This window comes from Pteronotus mesoamericanus, unplaced genomic scaffold (genome assembly GCF_021234165.1).
Source record: "Pteronotus mesoamericanus isolate MK-2021 breed Mesoamerican mustached bat unplaced genomic scaffold, CSHL_Meso_final contig_78, whole genome shotgun sequence".
Lineage (NCBI taxonomy): Eukaryota > Metazoa > Chordata > Mammalia > Chiroptera > Mormoopidae > Pteronotus > Pteronotus mesoamericanus.
The window spans coordinates 26,907,849-26,934,443 of NW_026555258.1; the positions used below are offsets into that span (position 1 = coordinate 26,907,849).

At 42.9% G+C, this 26,595-nt stretch overlaps 1 protein-coding gene across 1 annotated transcript in view; it reads right to left on the reverse strand.

Moving 5' to 3' along the window:
• NR4A3 (nuclear receptor subfamily 4 group A member 3) overlaps positions 1–5,483 on the reverse strand; it is a 33,431-nt gene extending 27,948 nt beyond the window's left edge. The window contains exons 1-2 of the mRNA XM_054584618.1: positions 5,194–5,483; positions 1,784–1,957 (exon numbers count right to left, since the gene is read on the reverse strand). The gene's annotated coding sequence lies outside the window, so the exon portion shown is untranslated. The remainder of the gene's footprint in view (positions 1–1,783; positions 1,958–5,193) is intronic.
• Between the last annotated feature and the right edge of the window lie 21,112 nt (positions 5,484–26,595).

Consider the following 26,595-nt stretch of genomic DNA (forward strand, 5'->3'; position numbering starts at 1 on the left):
GACTTACTGGCCAAGGGAAACAGTGACATTCTAACATTTTATGTGTCAGCGAAGGCTACCTATACATGTTGTGTTCGCTGTCTCCCACCCCCTTCCCATGCCTCCAGACAGGGCTAGCAGCCTGCACACTGTGACTGCAACTGGACCCTGTGGATGACTTCAGCCAGTTAGGCGATGAGGTGGAAATGTAGGCCCAGGAAATGGACTCGGGGGAGTTTGCACCATCTGCAAAGAAAATCAGCAGCTGCAACAAAACACCCACCAAACCTGCTCGCTGCCATATACAGTGTGTGTGTGTGTGTGTATGTATATGTATATATATATGTGTGTGTGTGTGTGTATATGTGTGTGTGTGTGTGTATTCCCCAATTTTGACTAATAAAATCTATCAGTGGCTCTTTTATGATAACAGCTTACAGCTATCATAATAGCTGAGTTAATTTACATATTTTCTCATGACAGAAGAATTAGTACCTCTAAAAGAGAAAGCAGTTTCTTAATAGGTTTAATTCCTCTGCCAGTTTGACTATGTTGAATCCCCAAAGCGACTGGTATCCAGGGTGCTTACTATTTTTCAGAGAGGCTGAGCTGGATGAGAAGGCCCTGAGTATGATTGGGTCTATGAATGACTTATCTAATTATTTCCCTTTCTTTATGGCTAACTATAAATGGTAAAATGGGCAATTTCTGGTGGTTGGTTTTTCTGAACCAAAGGAAAACCAGGGGCTTAACGTCTGTTTGGAGTCTATGGTGTAAAAGTTGTGACTAATAGAAAAGTGAGTATTTCACATTTCCTTTGATATCTTTCTCTTACCCACATTTCCAAATCTGATTGAGTCATGCGTGCATGGGATGAAATCTTGACTTGAAAAAAGGTGATGAGGGCCTGTTGGAAGAAGCAGTGATAAGGAGAGCCCAGTTCAAGCCTTTATTTTCCAAGCAGGGCCTTAAAAACACTAGTTTGAAGTTAAAGGCTTACGTGTCCTCCTGTCCAGTTGTCGGGGTGACAGGAAAGACTGATCATTTAGAAGGAAGAACACTGCCTGATGTTTCATCTAGTCTCCTTCTCCCTTCAGACCTGTAGGATTTCTCTATTAGTCTTTTCTGTCATCCTTCCTTGCCAATTCCTACCTATTGGTCTTGTGTCTTTCTGTGGTTTCCTGCTAGACAGTGAGCTTGCTGAAATTGAGTTCTATTTCCCTGCATATCTTTGGGGCCTACACAGGCCTGGAACCTGGTATCCCTTTGACAAATGCATAAAGAGGTGTTACAAGCCAAGCCTCCAATCCTTTCTTTTGCCAACTCAAATTTACTCCTTGGTTTTTAGGTCAAATGCCTATTCTCTTTCCCGTTGAGCTTCAATAACCCACGCTTCTGTGCCCAAGTGATTGGGGTTTTATACAAACAAAAAAAATGCTCTATGTTGCTCTAAGTGACCTCATAACTCTCAAATGCATAAACTGCCTATGAAAGGACAGCAAAAATGAAGACATTAAAATGTATTAAAAGATACTAATCTATGGTGTATTTGCATTTTTTTCTTGGGAAAAATATTTTTTGAGATATGCAATGCTTAATGTAATCTGGCTGCTCCAGTCGGTAGCAACAGGGTGTGGTATCCAGAAGAGCTTCCTGCAAGGAAGCCACCTGTGCTGTGAAATACTCGTCCAGCAGTCACTGTCCTGGCCCTGGGCACATCGACCAGTTTGCCCGCTGGTTGTGTGGCTTCCCCACTCACCTCTCTCAGCTGGGGAGAAATAAGGGGTCATGCCTTCAGACCTACCTGGAGGGTATCTTGCGCGCTGAATGGTGGGGCTGTGGGTCTCTCCAGCGGAGGCTGAGAGTGAAGGAGGCGGAGACGTCCGGCAAGGAGAGGCGGCGGCGGTGCTTCCCGGCTCCGCTGAGGGTCCAGTCTCAGGGCGGGGGCTTGCCGGGCTGCGCTCTTCCGCAGGGGACTCTGCGGACACCGGGAGAGAGAACAAAGGTCACGGTAAGTCCAGGCTGAGTCACCAGGGCCTGGGCTGGGCGTATTGGAAATTGGTGGGGACCTTTAGAAATGCTACATTAATTACAAAAAAATTTAAAGGTAAGAAAGCGGTGCTTAAGGTGACTGGATTCCCGAAAGAAGACACATCACACCACCTTGGAGTAGCCGAGGAATAGTCTGTGCCAGCCACGCTCACCACCGTTTTGTGGCACCCGAACGAGGCTAAAAACGCAAAATCTGACGTCGCCCAGTAATTGATCCCTCTGCCCCCACAATTGGTTCTAGCTCAAGAACTCAAGAAAACAGAAGAGAGGAAAAACACTTGAGGAAAGAGTTCCGCCCGAATTGGGGGGGAGGGGTGGTCAGTGAGTGTGCACGAGCGGAAAATAGGCATTTTCCAATTTCCCCCCGCCCCCACCCCTCAAATACAAATTTTACACGTTGCATAGAAAATGCACGAAGTCCGGAACGAATGCATGAATGCCCCGAAGAATTAAGAAAGTCTGAGCTTTTCATTCTAAATGCTAATGGAGCTTCTCTTCTATTAGCTGCGAGTTTCGGGGGGCCAGGGGTCAAGCAAACAAAAGGCACAGTGGCAATAGGCCCACGCTGGAAGCAAGGCGGCCAGGCGGATGGCGTTCGCAGCTGGTGGGGAGGTCGGAGGGAGGCTCCCTGCACCCAGCGGGCGGTATCCTTGAGGGTGGGCGACTTCGAGGCTCGGGGCCATCCGGCGGCCCGGAGAGGGCACATTCCGGAGGACGCCAGCGCGGCTCCAGGGCGAGCGTCTCTCTGCACATTGCTTCAGCGAAACTTTGTAGCTGAAGGCGTAGCTCCGCGGGCCTCGAGGAAAGATCCCACTGACCCAAACTCCGGCCTATAGCGCCCCCTTTGCCAGGCCCCACTCACAGCTCCTGGGGGAGGGAACGTGGAACCAAAATAAACAAAACCCCCAAATCCTCGCGGCAGCGCGGGCTGCCAGGGTCATGTAAGTTTCGTCTCCCGCAGCCCCTGAGCCCATAGTTTCCCTGAAGACAGGGAGAGGTACTCGGAGCCTACAGGTCCGGGAAGCCCTCGAAGGCCAGGAAATGGGGGATTCCCTTGACACCCCCAATCCCAGCCCCAGCCGCTTCCCCAGCCCCAGGTGATCCTACGGAAAGCTTGAGCGAGCTCTAGCGCAGGCACGGACGGATCTTCCCACGGCTGTAGCTTGCGCTTCCAGTCCCCCACCCCCCCGCATCCTCAGTAGGGGCCTCCAGGAGGTGCCCGCATTCCCGCCCTTCCCTGGGGCCTTGCACTCGGAGCCTGTCTCCGAGGATCGGCCTCGCACTCCGGTGGGCGAGGGTCGCGTCTCTTTAAGGAAGGGGCTCTCCTGGAGCACTAGCGTCCACGGGAAAGAGCCACACCACATTTCCTCCAGCTGAGCCGCGAGCCCCTGGGCTCTCGCCACCCCTCCCAAACGTCGGGTTACCTAGGCAAAGCCTCTGCGCCTGGAAACACGTTCCGTGGCTCCTGCTCGCGGCCGCCGGGCCAGGAGCACGGAGCCTCGGGGTTGTAAATTAGGAAGAAATAACTACCTCTGTCAAAGCCCCTTTCTTTCTCGTGGGCAGACGAAAGGAACACCCCCGTGTTCCCCTCCCGGTGGCGAAGCGTGTGGAGGAAACCGTGAAACGCACCATTGTGACCCCGGCTCCTCCGCGGAGTTTCCAGCCCTGGGGAGCGGGGGCGGAGGTTGGGCGGGGGCAGCAGGCGTGGAGGGGAGACCGACAGAAAGGGAAAGACAAAGATTCTCAGAAAGACCGAGGGAGAGGAGACAAACCGCGAGGAGGAATCCTGCGAGCGCAGGGTCCCAGGGAAGGGAGTGGGTGGGCGCGGGGGGAGGGAGCGGGCGTGGAGGCTGCTGTGGCCTAAGGAGTCTTTGACACTCACGTTGGAGCATCTTAGGCAGCTGAGGCAACTCGAATAAACTCTAACTTCATTCATTGTGCCCAGCGGACCCGTTAGGCAGCTTTCTCTTTCCCCAATTTAGTTCTAGAAAACATCTTTTCGCCGTGGGAAAAGAAGATTCCGGCTTGAAGTCGCGACGAAGTGGCTAAAGAGGCGCCCTGGCCCTCTCTCCTGGCACCCCAAGACTCTGGGGCAACCAACAGCCCGAGATTTCTGATTACCAAACTCCTTGCAATTAGCTCTTCCCTTTGGAGTATCCGGAGGCAGAAATAAAAAGGCAGCCTGAATTCAAGTTTTTTAAAGGCAAGGGACAAACGCTTAAACCTCAAGCCTCCAAAAGCTTCTGGAGGTGCCTGTGGAAGCCAGTCCCCGCCGACTGCGTTGGCACGACCGCTCTCTTCTCGCAACCGAGAACTTTCATTTCTATTAGGAGTAAAACACTCCGAGCAACTTCTCCAAAGGCGCGAGTTCTGTCCGTTAAGAGTAAAACATGCCTTTCCCACACTCAGCCCAGCCCGGAGGAGAGGGACACTCTCCCCACGCGTGTCGGAGCGCGGGAGTCCGCAATTACACCCGATTACCTCTGAAGGGAAAGTGTAAACGGGCAAGTCGGCGACGCAGAGCAGACGTGCCTAGTGGAGCTCCGGGCTCATTTCAATACAATAAGCCGCATTCCCACAATTATGCCCTCTTTCCTGAGATCCTCCGAGCGCCTTTGCAAACTCCGGCCACTACGGCTCAGGCCCCTTCGCTCCCACGCTCCCTCTCAGTCCGCCAGCTCGAAGTCACTCTTAGGTGTATTAACTTGGACCCACCGGAGTTCCTATTTTCAACCCTAGTTAAAAGGCAGGGAAATTACTGCCGTTCATCACCGTAGCTGCAACTCCCTGCCGCTGCTGCCGCCGCCGCCGAGAGCATCATTACCATGACAACTAGAGCCGAAATACCCTGAATTACGTCGCTGGAGCTGCTACCGCACAAATCCCGGTCCTCCTCTTTGTTAGAGGCTTTTCGCCCCTTCGGGTTGGGGGAAGAATCCCACGAGCTCCAGAGATCCCCGCGGGTCCGCTACAGGGGAAAAGTTTCAGATCAGAACCCACCCGCAGCTCCGCGAGCAAAGCCGCAGCAAGGAGGCGTGTATGTGGGGCGGGGGGGGGGGTGGAACCCCACACACAAAGTTGTCAATTTCGAGAGCGACGCTTCTCAGTGCGCCAACTTTTTAGCAAGTCCCCCAATTAACTGGGCGAATCTCAAATACATACTTGAGTGCTGTGGCGGTTCCGTCTTTAGAGCGAGTTTCTAGAGAGCTGCCCCGAAATCCGCACTTGGTCGGGAGTCCCGGCGGCTGTCCCGGAAGGCTGCGGTATACAAGTCCAGAGGCTCCCAGAGACGGCGAGCGGCTGGCAGGGGATGCTGAGATCCCGGCGCATGAGAGGGCGCCGCCGAGGGGTTCCGCTGGCGTCCAGTCTCGGGCCGCGACCAGGGGGGAAAGATGCCGCCGCTGTTCCCACCTCCACGGCCACCGCTGTCAGCGTTGCAAAGTGAGCCCGGGAGGGGCGTCCGGCTGCCGCGCGGCGCTGCACCCGCGAGGGCGCAGGGCGAGAGGGGTGTGAGCGCGCGGGAGAGAGTGGAGTGTGTGTGCGGAGCGTGTGAGCGCGCGTGTCTGTGTGTGCGAGTGAGGGAGCGGGTGTGAGCTCGTCTGTGTGTGGGGAGCGGAGGAGGAGCAGGAGCTGGAGGGGTTGGGGGCGGGAGGCAGGAGACTCTGCTCTCCCGGCTGCGCGTTCGCTCGCTCTCTCGGCACGTCATTTATGCCACAGGAGCCCTAGCGGCCTCTCCATAGAGTGACTGGAATGCGAGACGTCAATGTGACGCCATGGGACGCTACGTCACCCTCCTCCTCCCTCCCCTGGCCCAGCCGGTTCCGTGTGTGCGAGGGTGTGTGTGTGTGTGTGTGTGTGTGAGTGTGTGTGTGAGTGCGTGTGCATGCGCGCGCGCGCGCGCGCTCGCGTTACCCGGCCATTCGCCGGGCGACACTATGGAAACTACGCGGCGCAGCCAGCCCCAGCCTGGAGGTCTTTCTGACCCGCGCTGGCAACCCCCTTGCAGTGGCGCTACTCGCCCGGGCACGAGTCTGCGAGAGAGAGCAGCGGCCCGCCCGCGGGTCAGGCGGGACCGCCCAGCTGTCAGGCTCGGGTGGAGTAGAGTTGGAGGAGTGCTGCTGGCGCGCCTCCGAGGCTGCCCCGAGGCAAGGAGCCAGGGCGAGGGGGTAAGGGAGAGGACAGCTCTTCCGAAAGACAAGGCTCCGCCAGCTCGCTTCTCCGAGTGACCTGGCAGCGGGTGCAAAAGGAGTCAGGCACCAGACGAGACTCCCTGAGGTGCAGCTGCACTTTCCTCCAGCAACAGTTCTAGAACTGTTTACGTCTGCTCGCCCCCCCTGCGCCCAGGCTAATTCCTGCCTTCCCATCATTTGCTGGGTGCGTGTTTCACACAGGGATGCAGATGGCTCTGAGACGATAAGGTTTTATGTTTATTTTTACTTCAGGTGTGCGTTTCAGAACTGGACCCATTGTAACCCAGCAAAATGTATGTCCACCATCCAGGCGCTCCCTAAAGCAGAAATTATTTAAGTGTGTGTAAAACACACACGTGTTGAACAGCTGAGCGGGTCGGACTGTTACAAGTGTTCTCCCCCGCCCCTCCCTCCTCAGAAATTGAACTCTCAGTTCGCACTTTCACTTTTTGGTGATTGTAGACGGGCCTCCTTTCCCATCTCCCAAATTAAACATTTCGAAATCAATCAACAAGATTTATTAGTCAGTCCCTCCCTAAGGGATTTGCTGTGGTCTCCTGAGACACATTTGTCATTAAATGGTGCGCCAAAAGCCTGGGCGATTGGTGAGGGAGAGCAATTTCTTACTGGAAGTGAATTGAAGTGTGAATTTCTTGCGGAAAACGAAAACACAAATTTGTGAGTTAAAGACTCCTAGTCCCAAAGATTGCATCTGAGTGGAAGCATCCTTTTTGAAAAGGCGAAAGAATTATGCGATATGAAGAGAAACCTGAGTATGAACCATACTCTTTTAAAGAAGTGAATTTTTGAAGAGAAAATATTTGAGTGAAACGATGCAGACAGGCATTGTCCCCTTGTGTCCGCTTGAATTAGACGTGACATTTTATTTTTTTGACCTGTCACAATCTGGGTGGGGAGAGGAGAGGGAGGAGGAGGATCCTGCTGTCCACAGCACACGTTTCAGAATCGAAGAAGGTTCTAGCTAGCACCAGAAACTTAAAAACAAAACTAATATTATATATATGACACAGGTATATTTCTTCGCTTCCACTTCCACTTGAGACTGCGTGGTGTGGAGAAGACCTTGGGAGGATGCTTCGAAAGTTGACCGGGGGGAGAGGAACAGAGCAGAGCCTCTGCGCTGCCGCGGGTTCCAATCCAGCTTCGGAAGGAAGGAGGGCGCTGCTGCATTGTATCCATTCAAAGGCTGGGAGGTGGGGGGAGCAGGACCTGGAGCCGCGCGGCGCTGACGCACGCGAGGCGCGTGATTGACGCAGGCGATGTTACTAAATTCGGCCGTTGGCCCGGCCCAGTCGCGGGCGCGCGCGGCAGATAGCGGAGTAGGTTCCCCCACGGTCACCCCCGCCCCTTCTCCATTCAGCGCCGCGAGGGGCGGGGCCGGGCGCGGCGGGGCGCGCCGGGCGGGGCCCGGCGGGGCGTGGTGCGCGCCGCCGCGCTGGGATCCGGCCGTACCAAATATAGTCGGGCCTGGCTATTTTTAGCCAGGGCTCGGGCGCGAGCGCGCCGCGTGAGGGGGCGCCTTGACCCCGCTAGGAGTGCCGAGGGGGTGCGGGTAGCCATCTTGGACTCGGCTCGAACCCGTCTGGTGACCGGCGATGCTGGTCCGGGCTCGGCGCTGGGGGTTGGGGTGAGTGGTTCGAACTTTGGGGGAGAGGGCGGCGCGGGCTGTAACGGGAGAGGACTGGGGTCTGCCACGAGGGGTGGCGCGGGAGAGGGAGCGGGGCGCGCGGCCGGCTTGGCGTTCGTGTGTGACGGACGGTGATTCCCGCCCGCCGGCAGGCCCGTCCGTCCTGCCACCGGGCGGCCTGGCCAGCCCAGAGTCATGTGGGGGCGGAGCCGCCCGCGGCCACCACTTCCTGAGTGCCGGGGATACCCCTCCCAGACGTCACGGAGGAGCCGAGGCAGCGGTGGCGGCCCGGGGCTCATCTGCACTTGCATCACGGGTGCAGCAGCAGCTGCTCTGCGCCTTTGTGGCTTTTTCCCCTGTTGAGTAACTGCTTTGTTAACTGAAAATACCATGACGGGCCAGTGTGATCACCAGCTTCAGACCTCAAAGAAAGTGAAGCTGTCAGGCAAGAAGAGGGAGACTCCCTTAGTCGGCTGCGATGGTATCTGGTGGGTGGGTGTGTAGAGAAGCACTTGACAATTTCCACGTATTCTTGCCTAACTCTTTACCCCCAAGAAGGTTTAAAAATACTTTTATTTCCATGCTGTAAAAATTGCATGTGTTCTGCACCCCACCCATTCCCCCTTGAATTTGAAATCTTATGCCGAACTGGAATCACACTGAAGCAGAAACCCTAAAATTAGGTAGTTTTTAGGAAACAGGACACCCTTCAATGAATTTATTTAATAGGCTCCATTGTCTAAATGTGGTCCTTGCCCACTCAGGGTAGTTATAAAGCTACTAACCAAGTTTGTTCCTATGAATTGGGCTCCCTCAGTTTTAAACCTGTGCTCTTGTTTACCGTGAATGAAAAATAATTCCTCTTTTTTGTTGTTGAGTATCTCCAGGTAAAGCATTTATCTCTTTGGGTAGGTGTATCTTTCTGGACATCTGTGTTGGTTAATTTTTTGCTTCCCTACCCCCCACCCCCTTACATCTTCTCCTTCCTGAGTATGATCACCAATCTTTGTTCCTTTATGACTATGAGGCTCAGGGCTGTTGTCTGATTGCCCTGAACCAATCAGCTGGCAGTGCTTCTCTGAGTGGGAAGCCGGACTGACTGTTGGAGAGGTTCCAGTGGTCGCTGACAAGTTGGCAACGTTTTTGCACTCAAAAGGAAAGTCATGGAAGCAGAGACAAGGCTCTCTTACAAACTGGGACACCATCCTCTTCTTAATCCTAAATCCCTAAACATATGCAGGTCTTTAGGTAACCTCAAACGGAATGAATCATTCTCCTATCTTTTCAAATTAGTATCTGTTGTTCTCTAACTTTTCAAAAGTCTGATTTACTAGCAATGAGGCATAATATTCTGTAACGAATATGTATGACTATTTCAGTAATCTGAATTACCTTTTGGATGACTATATTTTATTCAAGGAAAGTTAGTACTTTATAAATCTCCCTTTTTAGGAAATCAAGTAGTGTAAGACTACCTTAATTTATGAAATGTTGAAAACTTAGGTGGTTTGGCCCTTTTTCTAGAAGAAGGACATTCACGTGTGGCCTAGTTTATATAAACAAAGCAAAGAAAGCAGTTTTGGCTGTCCTGATACTTATGGCAGCCAATCTGTTAAAAACTCTTTCTATGAAGTAACTTACAGGTTCACTGTATATTAAGTTTCATATTGTTTTGGTTTTGTAGGTATAAGCGGTTTGCAAGAATGAAAGTGCTCTTTTGGAAATGCGGATTTTTTTTTTTGGAAATTTGTGTGTGATATAAAGCAGTTGCTTTAACAGAGTGGAACTTAAAACGGTTGCTTTAAATGCTCTTATTAAGCAGTTACATGTAATTTTGTTGATTTTGCTAATATGTAAAGAATGATGATGAGTCTTATTAATGCAAAGATTGGGTAATGGAAAGAAAGGTAAAATAAAGATTCTAAGTCAGAAGTTGTTAATTAAGGTAAATAGAGGAAAGAAAAGTTACAAAAAAAATTGTGTGTAACTGCAAGTTTTCTAGAATCAGTGTAGAAGTTCTATACTCTAAGATGTGTGTATACAATTTAGTAACTTGAGCTACATCAACATATACCTAAGTCTATGGGGCTCAGTAACCTGTGACGATTATAGTAGTTTTATGTCTGACCTACTAACAAACCATCCCTTTTTTATCAATTCTATCATTGCCAGATTAACCTTCCTAAAATATGGTTTTTGTTATGTCATTCTCAGCATCAAAAGTCTTCAGCAGTTGGTCTTTGTCTCTACAATAAAACCCCACAGCCTCTACATTGTGGCCTCTTAATTTCCACAGGATTTCACTGCCCTAGTCAAACTGGTATCCTGACTGTTCTTCAAACATCTACCCTCCCACATTTGTTCATAGTGTTCCTTTTTATGGCATTTCCTTTTTCCCCTTCTCTGCTTAATGAAATTTTACCCTTCTTCTAAAATTAGCTCAAGAAATGAACTCAGTTTGTGCTTTAGTCTTTCATAAAGTTCTTAATTTACTGCCTAGTTTTTGTGCTTTGTCTCCAGTGCTTATTCCCCTGTCAAACTGTAAACTTCAGAAGCATGCCTCGCATATCTTTGAGATTTCTCTGGCACCTAAGTTTAATACAGATAGTAAATATCCATAAAATATTCCCCCATTTAAATTTGAATTAATAACAGAAGTAACAAATTGTATGAATGGATGGTCTTGGCATGAATGGACATATATGAGATCATTCATTAGGTGTTTTCCTTACCTGAACTTTTGATACTCGTGACTGAACATACCTTGTTAAGGTGCCTGCGCAAGTCCAGACAGCTCCATGGTGATACAAGGAAATTGCAGTTTGGCTTGTACCTGTAATATCTACGTAGGAAGATTTGCTTTGATATTTTTTTCCTGGTAGACTTTAGGTTTGACTCTCATTCTTTCCCCCTGTATTTGCATGTTGTCTTAGGCTGCTGTCTAAGTGATAAACTGGTTGCTGTAGGGTAGGAAATGGTAATAACTTTTTTTTGGAAAAATTTCTTAAGGTTAAGAAAATTGAGAACCATGACACCTATGAACAGACAGTTAAATGTAACAATTCTTGAATCTCTTACCTTTCCAAAATATATTGAAATAGATTCATATGACTCTATATATGCAGAAGTAAACTAGGCAAAGTGATTTTGGAATTATGATTTGTTAGAACTTTTAGAGAAAGGCCTGTGTGATTTAGAATAGTAAAGTTTACTTTAATAAAGAAAAAGTAAAAGATCAGGAAACCCTTTTTATGTTATAGAAAATTTTGAAAAAGAGTGAAAACCCAAGATGGAAAGATTACTTAGTATAAGTGATGATAATATTTTTAAATCTCATTAAATATTATTATTCTATTCATTAGTAAATAAAAGGGCAAGCTTGCATTCTAGTTAAAAAGGCAGTTTATTTCTTAGTCATGCTTTCCCCTGTCTCTTTTAAACGCTGGAAGGCCACACTGGTTTGGGGAGAAAAGTTATTGATCATGCATGACAAATCAATTCAGGATATTATTTATATTTGAGGAATAAGATTTGCATTTTAGCTGGAGTTGATGGAGGAAGTAAATATCTCTCCACATATAACTGCACACCCCTTTCCCATCACCTAACTCTGAAAAACAGAAAACCGATCGCCTCACATGTAAGCATATTATCCAAGAGTGGGATGCTGTATTTCACGGAGACCACTAAAATTGCTTCTCAGAGGCCTGGATTTGGCTTTGCTTCTGTGAAGTTGCCCAGCCTGCATAAGTTAATTAATCTTTTGAGGGGTCTTAATATCATCTGTAAGATGATAGTGTTGGGGTCGCTATATGATTTTTAAGGATCTTTCAGGTTGTAAAGTTGAATGTGTTTTTAGGTTCATTAAGTATTGTGAATCATGAGTCAATTCTGGTCTGTTCTATCACTGCCTGATTGCTGTAGTCAGGAGGCTCTGTCTAAATCTTGTTGCACTTAACCTGTGTGCTTATAGTAGTAGTATTGGTAGTAATATTGTATTAAGCTACTTTGACCTGCATGGTAATTAACTGTAACCATTGAATGGGATCTTGGTGGCCTGAGAGAGTTAATGTACTGCCAATATCACAGTCTTTGCCTGTCCATAAAGTGGAAACAAGCAGAAACCTGGATAGTCCAAAAGTCATTTAGTATTTTTAGCTTTGAAATTTGTTTTTGTATAATCATTTGAATATGAATGAGCCACAAATTGACTTCATACAAATTAATAAACTTACATTGGAATGGAGTCTGTTGTTTGTTCCTTTTTAGTTTTCGGATCTTCACTGTGTGCTAGGAGTAAGCCATTCCTTCTTAAATGTTGCAGCCAAGGCAGAGCTGTCCTTTCTGCGCTGTTCCTGGAGGAAGACCCGTGATGGTGGGATTGCAGCTCTTTGTAGCTCCTTTCAGAGGGTGCATAAATGGAGCAAGTGCAATATTAAGAAGGCAGGTGCAAAGAAAAGTACCAAGTAGCTATTAAGTTGAAAAATGTTCAGCAAAGCAAGCAGAAAGAATAAATTTTGTTTGCAAACTTGTTAGGTTTGCAGTTGGGTACATCTTTATGGATAAATAAGAGCTGACTGTATAGACATTGAGAAATACCTGAGTTTTAACATATTGCATGTTAATGTATTATCTAAGTTTGGATAGTAAAAACATTTTGTCCATTAATTTAGGGTTATATTTAAAATGCCTGTGCTACATATTTAGGTATTTGGTGTCCTGCTTAGATCATGTAATTAGTAACTGATTCTGATATTTTTTAAAACCATAATATATTTTCCAGTATTTATTCCGCATGTTTATAGTTCACTACTGGAAAAATTCCTCCCTAACATCTGTTCTGAATTACTTCCCTTTTCCAGTTATGCTTTCCTGTTTTATCAATTGTTGAGATGAGAATAGAAAGCCGTATTTTAAAGATTTATGCTATTTTAATTTAGTGAAATTGAAATAAACTACCTTATTTTTAACTTCTTAAAATGATTCTTACTTTAAAATAATCATTATTTTAAATCCATATGTTAAATCACTATCTTCACTTTAAAAAAAAACAATAGAATAAACTGGATAAAATTTGAAATCAATTTACCATAGTTTTGTAGCAATTTATAGTTGTCAATTGACTTTTTAGAGACTTTTTATATTTCAGAATTTTTTGAGAGGAGCTTCTGTTTATTTCAGAATCTTCTAAAATGTTTAAATTATCTTGGCCATATTTATTTTGGGGGATGAATTTATTGAGCGCTTAGAGCAGTTCTTGGCACAGAGTAGGTGCTCTGTAAACATTTGATGAATGAATGAAAGCAGTTTTTAAGAAGCTTTATTCAAAATACTCTGTTTTATTTATCCTAACCAGCCTTGTGGCCTTACTAACTTTTCTGAGAGAGTTTTACTCAGGGATTAGTCATAAGAGAGGAGCAGGAAGGCCTGCTGTACATTGTTGTGATGCTGTTAACTATACCTCCCTGGCCACCATTTACAGCTTCTAGTTTCCCATGTTGAGGGTGGTACCACTGAGCTACAGACACCATTCTGTGACATCTCTGAACCAAGAACCAATTCAGGTCTCCTAAGGAATTATACCACTTTTTGACCCCAGTACCCCAAGAATTAATCTCCGATTTACCTCTCAAATATTTTGATGTGCCACTTTTGCTATGACACTTTCATGAGATTGTGTTCCTCCCTCTTTTCTTCACTGTCCCTTCCCTGGGTATAAATGACCTGTTGATCAGCGATTTCTTCACTTCTAGCCATTGGATTCCCAACTGTAACCCTGATTTAGTTTTCCAGCTCTGGATGTTACTATTCAAGGCCTCTGGGTAAAATAAATTGGTGCAGTTACTTGTCCGTTATTTGTTACCCATAGGTAGACTAAGGGTCCCAAATGTATAATATTATTTGGGAGCTTGAATTGTATCTTTTAAACATTTAATTTATTAAACTTCTAAGATTTCATTTTTGTAAAGATAATGCATTCACATGATTCAAACAAAAAGTAAAATGTTTAGCACTGAAAAGTTACCCTTCCACCTCTGTCCCCCGTCTACTCAATTCCCATCCTTCCAGGGCTTTAAAATGCATACTGAAGCCAATACAAATATACATTCTGTTTTCCTTTCCTTTTTTGTACAAATGGAAGCTTATATGTATTATTATGCCTGTTTTACTTAACAATGTAGAGTTCTTTCCGTATCAGTGGAAAAATATCCAAGATACCTTTCACTTTAACAGTATAATTAGAGATCTCTTCCACATCATTGTGTGGCTATAGCATCATTTATTTAACCAGCCCCATTATTGATGGACTTTTGGGAAATTTTCAATCTCTTGCTATTACAAACAATGCTACAATAAATATTTTTGTTACATAGATTATTTCACACTTGTGACATTGCTTGTAGGGTATATTCCTAATAGTAGAACTGCTGACCAGAGAGTATATTTCATGGTAGTTTTATAGGTATAATCGAATTGCCTTTCATAGAGGTTGTACAGTTTACATCCCCACCAGGAATGTATGAGAATGACTGATTACCCATATTCTTGCCAGCAAAATGTGTTATTGAACTTTTGGATTTTTTCCAATCTGATATGTGAAAAATGTTATCTTAGTGTAGTTTTAACTTCTATTTTTCTTATGAATAAGTTTGAATATCTTTTTATATGTTTAAGAGCCATTTATATTTCCTTCTTGTGAAGTGTCTCTTAATATTCTTTGTTTTGAGAGGGATGGGGTCATTTAAAAATAACCTTGTAGCCTACTTTATTTATGGAGGTTGGTCCCTTGTAATATATAAGTTGCCACATTACCCCTGCTGTTTCCCAGTTTGTTACATGTTTTTCATGTTTGCATATGATGTTTTTGCTCTGTATAGATTTTTCTAAAATGCATTTGAATTTGGCAATCTCCCATTTTATGACTTCTGGGTTTTGTATCATAGTTAGAAAAGCCTGTCCTACTACAAGTTATAAAAGAATTTTCTCATGTTCTCTTCTACTACTTTTGTGGTTTCTATTTCACGCTGAAATTTTTGACCCATTTTTCTTGGTGTATTGCTGAGGAATAGGTCCAACTAAATTTTTTCCTAGTGGTTACTCAGTTCCAACAGTGTAAGTGAATAGTCTGTCTCTATGTTGTTTTGCTTCTTACCAAAAACAAAACTGTTAAATCTACCCTCCCCATACTTTATTGTGACTGAATATGAATACTCTTGTTCTCTTGTTTTCCCTGTTCTCTAGTTTTCATTTCTATAGAACTCCTTTTCTAATGGCAAAGATCTCTCACTGTGCTGCCTCCTTGCTTTCCTCAGCAACACCAGCAGCCTGGTGGACACTTAATATTTGAATGAATAGATGCTGCTCAGAAAGCTATCCAGGATTTTTTAGTGAGCAGTAACTGGTTAAAAAGAAATCCTAACTCTAATCAGGTTCCGCAGAAGACTGTTCAAACCAAAGGTGTCTAGCTCTCTATAGCCATATTAACCAGCAATGCCACTACCTGGGTCCTTCACTCCCGAGGCACTTCAATTCACGTTACTTTCTTCTGTACAAATTCATATCATTTGCTGCCTCTGCTCTGCCTGACAGTATGAGGTATTACCTTTTGTAATTTGGAGTGGGAACCATAATATGCCAGAAAAGCTGTTTGGATTCTCCATCATGCAGTGGCCACTCCTAAACCTCGTTCATTTGGGAAAGTGATTATGGGTGAGTGATTTGGGTAGCATGTGTCCTTAACTTGAACCCTGAGAAGGTTAAGTTTTTTCATCTAGGGAACTTAGGGAAAACCCCACCATTGTTCTACCTAGGGGAAAGTGTCCAAGCAAGCAGATGAAAGGGAATTTACTTGATACCCTTACTAGCACTTTGGAAGCTAATTGGGCTAGTTTTACAGCTCCTTGATAAAACGCTTTCTTCCACTTTGAACCATTGCCCCAGGTAATCTTTCTGTGACAGACTTGTCTAGGGTCTACGGCATTTTGCCTGTTCTTTATTATTAATCCTTTTTTTTGGGTTCATATTTATCTCTGCCTCAGACTTCCCCCAGTGCTGGTAGTATATTGTTTGTCCAACACCAATCTGAATTTATTTTGGCTGAAACCAAGTTTGGCCAAGTACAATTTAGTTGAAAGCAAACTAGTCAACTGGAAAAATTGGTTAAGACAGTAATTTGGTAAAAAAACCAAATGTCTTAAGTTACTGTTTTTTTGAGTGGTGGTAATTTTAGTCTATTATGGGGTGATTAAACACTTTCGATTCATCTCCGAGGGATTTTTCTAATTTTTCTTCTTTACATTTCAAATTAGTTTTCAGTTACAAGAGTACTTTTTTTGCTTGTGATACCAAAAGTTAAAATGACCTACCTGCTCAACAATAGGAGAATATTTGAACAAACGTGATCTTAACGGCAAGACAGTAAGAGGTTAATTGGAACAACTAAAACAGAGCGATAAGATAAAAACATGTTTCCTTTATTTTTTTTCTCTTCATTAAAAAGGCAGTGCATGTGCAGTACAGGACACGCAGAAAAATGTAGATAAGGAGTGGAAGAACAAAAGAAAAAAAAGCCATAAATTAACTCACCAGGAATAACCATGGTTGTTCTTTAGTAGTGTCTTTTCAAATACATTTTATATACATTAACTACATACGGTTTGTAATCTGCCATTATTTAAGCATTCTCCAGTTATTGATTTGTCGAGGATTAGGGTTTGGTTCCTTTTTGCCTTTTGTCTTGCAAGTCTGGGCCTGTCCACCCTAACTGCAGGTGGATTGCCATTCTATTTTTCCTTCTGTCCCTCAGTCCTGCCTAGGCCCACATTCGGACTGGGCCCCAAAGACCTCCCCTGCTTTCTTTAAGTGAGACGGTTTGTAAATGAAGCCATTCTGCCAAGTCTTTCCATGGCTTACAAAAGGGGCTTGGTTCCAGAATGCCTGTGCAACTCTCCTATTATATATAAAGTGATTTTTGGAGTTCATGCTTGATGCATATTATGTGTATGTGTATGTAAATTAGATGGGGAGAGTTAAGTGAGGGGAGGGATTTGATTGGATCCCCACTAAAATAAAAGTAAGAAATTCATTATCACTGGAGGGAAATTATTTAAAGAGATTTTCTCTAAATCAGCGTTGGCAAATACATGCCATGTGTTATGCCAAAACTCAAGTCCATGGTAGATATAACTAATTAGTCATGACACTATTTCTTATTAGATTCAAACTCAGTTTTGGGTCTGTCTTGAAATGGGATTCTAGGTAGCTGTGTCTATTGGAATTGCTATGGGAGGCAAACATATTTACTATTCTTGCTTTAAAATGTTGCATTAAAGTTTTTTTTAATTAGTGGATTGAACAAGAAAGTTATAAAATGTTTTATATTTGATAACTATACAGTTTATGATGATAAATATGGGATGTGAGCACAGAGTAATTATCTGAATCTCAGGCAGAACACATGCCTCATAGTTAAGATTATGGAAGCAGCATAATTAAATTACAGGTTTGTTACGGAGTAAAAACAGTGTCACAGTAATACCCATCATTATAAATTGCCCTTGGTTTGGTCATAGTGATTGACCCTGCAGCATTCATTCCACCCCAGATGATTGGTCTAAGCAATCTTGGTTAATTCCATTTCCTTTGTCAGTGAAGGGTTAGGAATGAATGGCTTGTAACCTATTCGGCCCAAAGAGATGTGAAAGGGAGTCTGGAGGAGGGCCAGGGTGCTTTTGGGAAAAGGTTTCTTGTCCCTAAAAAGACAAAAAAGAAAGAGACGATGCCTCTTCTGCTGTGAAAATGATGGTTAGAATTGCCCAAACCATGTTAGGAGAAACTAGTATTGGGTGAATCTGATCTAGGAGATGCCAGAACACAGAAGAAACCTGAGCCCTTGATGACCTTACTGAACTGCTGATTGTATTGTACGTGGTCTGCCTTCCCTCTGAACTTCTAGTTCTGTGAGATAATACAGTTCCTTATTATGTAAGCCAGTGTGGTCTGGGATTTTGTCACTTGCAGCCAAAAGCGTTATGAGTTATATACCTACTTGGTCCGAAGCAGATTCACGTCAGATGGCTTCGATTTTATTCTGATAATATCAGCGGTTCTTCCTTCCCCTGCCTTCTGGCTTCATAAAGGGGATGCAGATTCTAACTGGCTAGTATCAGTTTTCTCTCAGGGGCTGTGCCTTAGACCAGTTTTTTAAAGAAAGCAGCAAGGAACCAGCTGTCATCCACCTTTTCTGGAGTCTTGGGTTGTTCAGATATCTGGTGGTGTGACTGCTCCTGTTTGTTGTTCATTCCGATTCCTGATTCTGATTCTGATTTCTCGCTTTGATCGCAGTTCCTGCTCTTGCATATTTTGCATCTTATGCCGGCCTTAAGATTGTTTAATAGATTTATTTTCCTCTCTTCCTTCACCCCTCTGCCCCCTTTTCTCCAAATCTCTCTTATCCACTCCTTCCTCACTTTGTGGCTAGTGGGGGCTGTTCTAAGATGTTTATAATATTTGCTAGAAATACTAGTGAGTTAAGTTAAATAAGTAAACATAAGATATTTGGTCTAGACTGGTATGGTAATAAGACTTGGTCCATTTTCTCACCTACGGCCTTTTATTCCTGGCACAGAGTAAGTAGCACCAGAAAGGATCTAGGGGTCAGGACACGTGAATCTTCATTATGGCTTCACTGTTTCCTGCACCTAAAGACATTGAGTTTGTTTGAAATTTGTTGCTAATTTTTGTCTAAGTTTTTCATAGCATTATAATGATTTAAATAAAATAAGGTATACGTGAAAATGAAAAAAACTGAAAAAAAAAAGAATACTCAAGTTTGGTTGGGTTTTCTTATTATTTTCCAGTGAACTACTGTAAAAATCTCTAGAATCAGCTCTGTGTAGCTTGTAAAAAGGCAATGGAGTAGGATGTGGGGCATAATAGTAACAGTAATTAGGGACTGAAGCTGGTGTTTTTGAGGCAACTTCCAGCTTGGAATGAAAAGAAAGGGCCATGCAATGTGAAGGGGAAATAAAGGTCAGGATGTTGATCTTGAGGCTTATTTCTAGTTCAACCAGAAATTCTGGTGAGCCAAGTTAGGGGGGAAAAGAAACCAATAGAAGAAATACCCCCTCTAGTGGCGAGGAGCCAGATTCTACACTTCATTGCTAAGATGGGTGATTGGGGAGTGGATGGCTTCTTAGGAAGAATCGTGAAAATCTAGAGTTAGAATAATTAGGAAAGATCTTTAGCTCCAGCTTTGTTTATCAAGAGAGTTAACATTTCACTGAAGAAGTAGTAATTTGGCACCCTTAAATGGGATCGATTGTCTGGAAAATGTAAAGGCTATGGTTGTTGGAAAGGTTCACAGTTTACTTTTCTGCAGGCCATTTAGCGATCATCAAAATTAAGAGACAGTGTTGCAAAACTTCTTATTGCTTCTAAGATGATACAGTAGACACCTGTATAAACGCATCTGTAGAGGGATAAAGCCTGTATTTAAAGTTATGGATAATGTCATATTTTTGTCTGTGTTCATGTAAAATAATGGTTGTGGATTTCCTAAGGATGATTTTTTGCTAGGAAATTTTAAGTGGTGATCCTGAAAACCAAATGTTTAATTTGCATCTTAGAAGTGATTTAATTGCTACTTGTGGAAAGATTGTGAAGCTGAGTATATTACAATAACATATTACCCACTATTCGGTGACTTGATAGGAACATCTAATGCATTCTTGAAGGACATCCAATCTTAAGGACGTATGCACCTATTTAAGTAAATATAAAAGTCCGTTGTAGAAGTATAGTAAATAACATGGAAAAATGTTGCCTAAAAAAAACCTGCTTAGCTCTAGCTGGTGTGACTCAGTGGATTGAGTGCTGGTCTATGAAACAAAGGGTCGCTGGTTTGATTCCCACTTAGGGCACCTGCCTGGGTTGCAGGCCAGGTCCCCAGTAGAGGGTATGGGAGAGGCAACCACACATTGATATTTCTCTTCTTCTCTTTCTCCCTCCTTTCCCCTCTCTCTTAAAAAATAAAATAATTAAAAAAAGCTGCTTACTGAAAAGAATGTACTATGTCTAATTTTTATAATAAAACTTTAAGATGGCATATATAAAAAATAGTGGTTCATGATTTTTTGCTTATCTGTATTTTTAGTTATTTTTATAATGAACATATATCACTTTTATAATTTAAAAAATTGTAAGAATAAAAAGGAAACATAACGAAAACTTTTCCTAGTAGATACCCTGCCATGAAGTCTTCCCCCATTTCTCCTGTTAAGATTAATGAATGCTGCTTTTTTTCACTTCCATGCAGCATTTTTCATAAGTTCATCACAGTCTGAATTGCATTATCATGTATACATTCTGCCTACCTGCTACTCTGTGCATTCTCTCAAGGTGTGGATCATGCCAAATTTATCCAGGTATTTCTGTCTGAGCCAAGAACAGTCTTTCCCATAACAGGTGTGCAGTAAATATTGAGTTGGTGCTTAAAGCAGGGAGCACAATGAGTAAAGTAGTTGTGCATTTTGTTCTTGTGTAATGTGACATGTATTCAATACTGTACCAGATTCACTAACTCTTTAGTAAAGCCAGTGGCTAATTAGGTACAGTGCAAAGTATGTGGGCCAAGGGTTTCCCTTCCAAAATGATATTGGTTACCTCCAGGGTCTCTTGCCTCGACATCCTAAATTAGCATGGTTCTTTTGTAGAAACATGTGTAGTAAAAAAGGACAAGAATAATCAAACTGCTGAAGACATGGTTCCTGCTCTGACACAGATGAGACACTATCAGCTTAGTATTTTAATTTAGAGCAATTTCCTTCTACTTTTCTCTCCATACTATTTTCCTTTCCCCATTTCTATCCTTTGCTATAACTTGTCCTTGTACATATAGCTGCACTTTTTAAAATCCTTACCCGAGGATATGTTTTTATTGGTTTTAGAGAGAGAGGAAGGAAGAGAGAGAGAAAGAAATATTGATGTGAGAGAAACATTGATTGGTTGCCTCCCTTATGTGCCCCGGGGCCTAAACCTGTAACCTAGGTATGTGCCCTGACTGGGAATTAGAGCTGCAACCTTTTGGTGTACGGGAGGATGCTCTAATCAAAAGAGCCACCTGGCCAGGGTTAGAGCCGTATTTTTGATGTGTTCATCAGGGTTCACCTAGGAGTGAAAGAAAAGAAATACAAATAGAAGAATTGGAAGCTGATAACAATACTTGTAGCAGTAAGATTTTTTAAAATTGAAAATTTCTTGAGAACAGATTTGATGGTCTGAATTCTCTGCAATTCCCAGTTATTGCCAATATGTCCTTATCCTCTGTTTCTTCCCTATGTTCTAGTCACAGAGGTTTATTTATCATACCCTAAAAGTTCCTCCTAGGGCTTTTCTTCAGACCTTTTCTTACTGGGAGGTCCTCTGCATTTATCCATTGATCCAAGTACTTACCTTCTCGTAGAGATTCATTTCAGATGCCTCCTCAAAGAAGTCATTATAGACCATCTCAGTCAATTTCATTCTTTACTCATTCTTCCATTAAATTATTATAATTCTATAAGAACAGTAATTAAAGTTTGTTCATCCGTTCTGTACACATTGACTGAGTGTGTGTTGTTCTGGGAGCTAAGATAGAGACTGCTATGACAGTATGTCCTCAAGGAGCTTAAAGAGTAGTGGGGGAGGAAGGTAAGCAGAACAGCTTCCAAACAATGTAATAAGTGCATTGAATGAACGATTTCATGGGAGCACAGAGAAGGAGCAGGGAAGGTGATTCCAGAGAAATTTGAGTTAAATATTGAAGTTGGAGAAACAGAGATAGGGAAGGGAATTTCCCAGACTGACGGAGCAGTGTGTTTTAGGGCACAGAGATGTGAAATGTCTTGTATGTCTGAAGAATAAGTAGCTCAGGCTGGAGTGTGGAGGGTTGCAGTGGCAGAAGCAGAGGCGAGAGAGGCAAGAAGGGGTCAAGTGTGATGGACCTGTTGTGCTAAGCCAGGGATGTGAGCTTTCTGAGAGTGTTGCAGAGCTTTCGCAGGCTTTTATATAGGGGAGCAGTGTAAGTAAGCCTTGATTTCTGTGAGCTTCTTGAGGGTGGGAATCAAGTCTTATACTTTACTGTATCACCTTTGCACGTAGTACATAGCTTAATACCTAATGGCTCAGTAAAATTGAATTATTTGCTGGGCACCCCCCCTTTTTTTTTAAAGAATTGATTTATATAAAATAATAGCAGTACTAAAAGTCTACAAGCATTATCTTACCTAATTCTTACAACTATTCTCTGAGGTAGGAATAGTGCCTACAGGGTTTGAGAGGAGATTGTAGTTTAATAGTTGAGTTTGCTTATGTTTGAAATTTAGCTCTTCTACTTTCTAGTTTTGGACCTAAAAGTTACATATGTGACTCAGTTTCCTCATCCATAAAATGATAATGATAATAACAATACCTCATATTGAGAATCAGTGATACTTGTAAATATATGTAAAGTGCTTGGCTGTATAGTTGCTAAATGATTATGTGCTCAATAAGTAATTTTTAACTATCATTAAGAAATATACCTCTGAGTCACAGAGCAATTAGTGATGAAGGTCTGGGTGAACAGAACAATCTCATTTCAGAATCTTTAATCACTATACGTAGTATGTTATAACTGCTTCTGTGGTTTTATTGAGATGTAAAAATAAGATGGGTCCTGAGGAAGTGAAACAGTGAATTTCAGTCAGCATGGGAAATATCATTTGGGGTAGAGAATTCTTCTTAGGGGCTCTTAATGATCTCCACTTGAAGAACTCATTCTGTGCCACCCTCCCTGCACATCAGGGAGCTGTGTGTGAAATACACATCTCTGTGTTAGGTAAATGACACTAATCCACATTCACAGTGCACATGGCTAATGGACCTGGAGAATACCTTACAAAGGTCTTCCCTTTAGGAGTTGGTCTGCTAGTGCTGACACCTGGCATACTATGTCAAGTCTTGTGGCTCTGTTTCCCTTCCTCATACTCCCTAGAATTTTCCAACTTTAGGACCCAAGTGGGAGTCTTATGTTGGAGGATGTTGTGCAAACCACATGCGTGAAGAAAATAATTTACATTTTTCCTTTCTTAGCTTCTGGAACATCAGTGATTCCATCCTCCCACTTCTGTTGGGCAGAAATTGAGGTATTCTCCTTATGCTCCCTTCTCATCTCCAAAACCCACCAACACACACACCACACATACACCCCACACACACTTTGCCATGCCTGTCAGAGGAATCCAGAATAACTACTTTATTTATTCCGATTCAAGGACCCAAGAACATACAAAGTCCTTGGTAATAGAGCAGCCGACCGGCAGTTCACTTTTTCTCCTCCATTCCTACTCTTCCCACTCATGGCTGCTTTTTAGCTTTCTATTCTGTTTCTTTACTCACCATTTTATCCCTTGTACAATGTCTAGTCTATAGTAGGCATTCAGTAAATAGTTGTTGAAAGTAAAAGGCTACATGGATTATATATTGCATACCTTAATGATACCCAATTATAGAAAAATTGCATGATATCTAGGGTGAAAATATTGCCTTGATTTACATTTTTAAAAAAGAGCAGATTGTTCTTAGCAAGTGTGCCCCACCTTCACCTCTGCTGCCACAGTAGAGCTCACATGGCTTCCAGGTTTATTTGATTATCTGAAGTGTAGCTCTGGTGGTAAAGGAATTGAATGGAGACCTCAACAAGTGTGGGAGGGGATCTCCAGGCTGGAGGCAGGTCTGTCTCATGGTATCTGTTATTTCTCTAAGTTCCTTTGTAGTTCATGACTTCACAGTAGAAAAGTTTCCACAGATTTAAGTCCATAAAGGAAATTAATAAATTATTAGAGACATACTGCTTGCTGTTAGAAAGTGGCCAGAAAAAAATCTGTGGAAAGTAGAAGATATCCAGAAAACCCACGTTCATTATTTCAACTCACTTTTTAGGTTTAAAAGCTCCTTGGAGTTCACTGGCTTCTACAGATTGCAGTGTTGGGGGAATGGGGCCAGGCAGCAGATTTACGATATTTTGCTATGTATAACATACACTTTTTTTGCCCAAATTTTTTAGGGAAAAATACAGATGTGCTTTATACATGGATAATACCTGAATGAAATACCTTGTATCTTCTCTTGTGCTTTGTAATTATTTGTTACATAAAATTTCTTGTATCATAATATGTTCAAAAATAAATGCTAAAATTCCTTTATAATACAAAAAACAAGTATCTAAATGTAAATAAAAAATTGAATTAAAAAATTAAAATGAAAAATTTTTTTCCTGAAAGTTTGGGCCAAAACTTTATATGTGGGTGTGCATTATACATGGCAAAATACGGTAATTCTGTTAAGATTCCTGGTTTTGAACCCCTTGCTTATAATATCAGTTACATTTGAAATTGTAGTAATTGTTCCTTATAATTGTCTTCATACTTCAGCCCCTCCCAGGCACCTTTTCTCCCTCTAACTCTATTAACTTTCTAAAACTTTTAATTCAAATTGACATTGCTTATTGATCAGTGTGTTAAGACCTGCAAAATTATAGATATCTGGGCCCATTGTCAAGAGTAAATAACCTTCATAATTCTGGTATCTATAGGAACTCAAACTTACAATGATGGTCATACTTAGACAACCCCCTTCTCACTGGTTTCCTAGGAAAACCTCTAGAAATGTGAAAAAGAGGCTTAAACTTTAGGACCTTGTCTTTGCCTGGAAGTCCAGGCTAAGGTTTAGTCTGGGCCATGACAATGTACCACCAGACTATCCAGACATATTCAAAGCAGTGACCCTGGTCCTTCAGGACTTTGGCCCTGGATCTCAAGGAGTGTACTGTAATATGCAGAAACACGGTGTGTCCAAAGGTGAACATCTCCTAAAGTCCAGCCTGTGTATTTGTATAGGTATGTGTCTGCCACCTGGACATAGTCTCCAAGACTTCAAGTGAAAGTGATAATCTAGGCTTGAATTTGCTGTGCTTCACACACAGATCTTGTTTACTGCCTACTCCATATTCAAATCTCCTTAAAAAATTAGAAAAAGAAGACCAAATTAAACCTAAAGCAAACAAAGGTTAGAGCAGAAATCAGCCAAATAGAAGACAATAGAGAAAATTAACAAAGCCAAATTTGTCCTTTTAAAGTATAATAAAATTGATGGACCTTTATCGTGATTGATAAAGAGAAAAAAGGAATTACATCATTAGGAATGAAAGGAATATCACTGTAGATCATATAGACATTAAAAGAATAATTAGAAGAATTTCTACAGTCTTGTAGAAATTCTTTTAAAACAACTTATGTTCCTTATGTTCCAAATCATTGATTTGAATCTCAGCTTCATCCCCTGCACTTTTGGTTCCCTGTAGATTTTTCTTTACTTCATTTAATGTAACCTTCATTTCTTTCTGAGCCTTTTTTATGCTGTTGCCATACTCAATACTTTCTTTGAGCATCCTGATAACCAGTGTTTTGAACTCTGCATCTGATAGTTTGTTTATCTCCATTTCATTTAGTTCTTTTTCTAGAAATTTGTTCTGTTCTTTCATTTGGGCCATATTTCTTTGTCTCCTCAATTTGGCAGCCTCCCTGTGTTTGTTCCTGTGTATCAGGTAGAACTGCTTTGACTCCTTCTCTTAGTAGCATGGCCTCTTATAGAAAAGGCACCTGTAAACTGTGTGGGGAGGAGCCTTAGGTAATTGCCAGGGTGGGGTAACCCCCTTCACCACTTTGTGGCTGTGTAGGGGGTCTTGGAGAGGGGACAGTGCAGCTTCCCGGCTTCTGGAGGTTTACCTGCCACTTGCACTGTTTCCAGTCACTTCACTTTCTCCCCATATTTAATGGGTGACCTTCCAGCTGTTCACTTGGTCCTTAATTCCTGAGGGGGTGGGTCTGTGTAAGTTCTAAGTCCATGCAGGCCCTTTAAGATGAGTCTCCTGAAAACCCAGAAGTTTCTTCTACCACCCCGGCCACCCCTGGTTTTTACAGCCAGAAGTTAATGGGGATTTAACTTCCTGGTGCTGGAACCTTGGGTTGTGTGGTCTGGCCTGGGGCTGGGACCCCTTGCTTCCAGGGTATCCGTCAGGATTTTTATCTACCATATGTGAATGTGGGACTACCCATTCTGCCACCTCTCGACACCACGTCTCCTTGCCTCTCCTCGTGTCTCTGTGCCTCTGCCCCTCCTGCTTGTCTGGATGAATGTGGTTTCTATAAATCCTTGGTTGTCAGACTTATATACAGCTCATTTTTCTGATGGTTCTGGGACATATTTGTTTTGAGATCTAGTTGTACTTTTTTCTGTAGTTGTGTGAGGAGGTAAAGTGTATTTACCTATTCCTCCATCTTGACCAGAAGTCTGAAGTCACCCAATGTTATGTTACTGTCATAGCGGCACAAACTGACTAAGACAAATAAAAATCCTTAAAGCATTAGCATGTTAAATCCAGCAATACATAAAAAGGTTAATACATCATGAACAATGGGTTTATTCCAGGAATACAGTTTTTTTTTTAACCCAAGTGTTGATGTATTTCTCACATTAACATGATGATAAAGGAGAAAAACAATGCAAGTAATCCTCTCAATAAGTACAGAATAAGCATATCACAAAGCTCAGTAATTCTTGATTCAGTAAATAAGGAATAGAAAGAAATTTCTTTAACCTGATGAAGAGCATCTACAAATACCTATAGTAGCACCATATTTAACATTG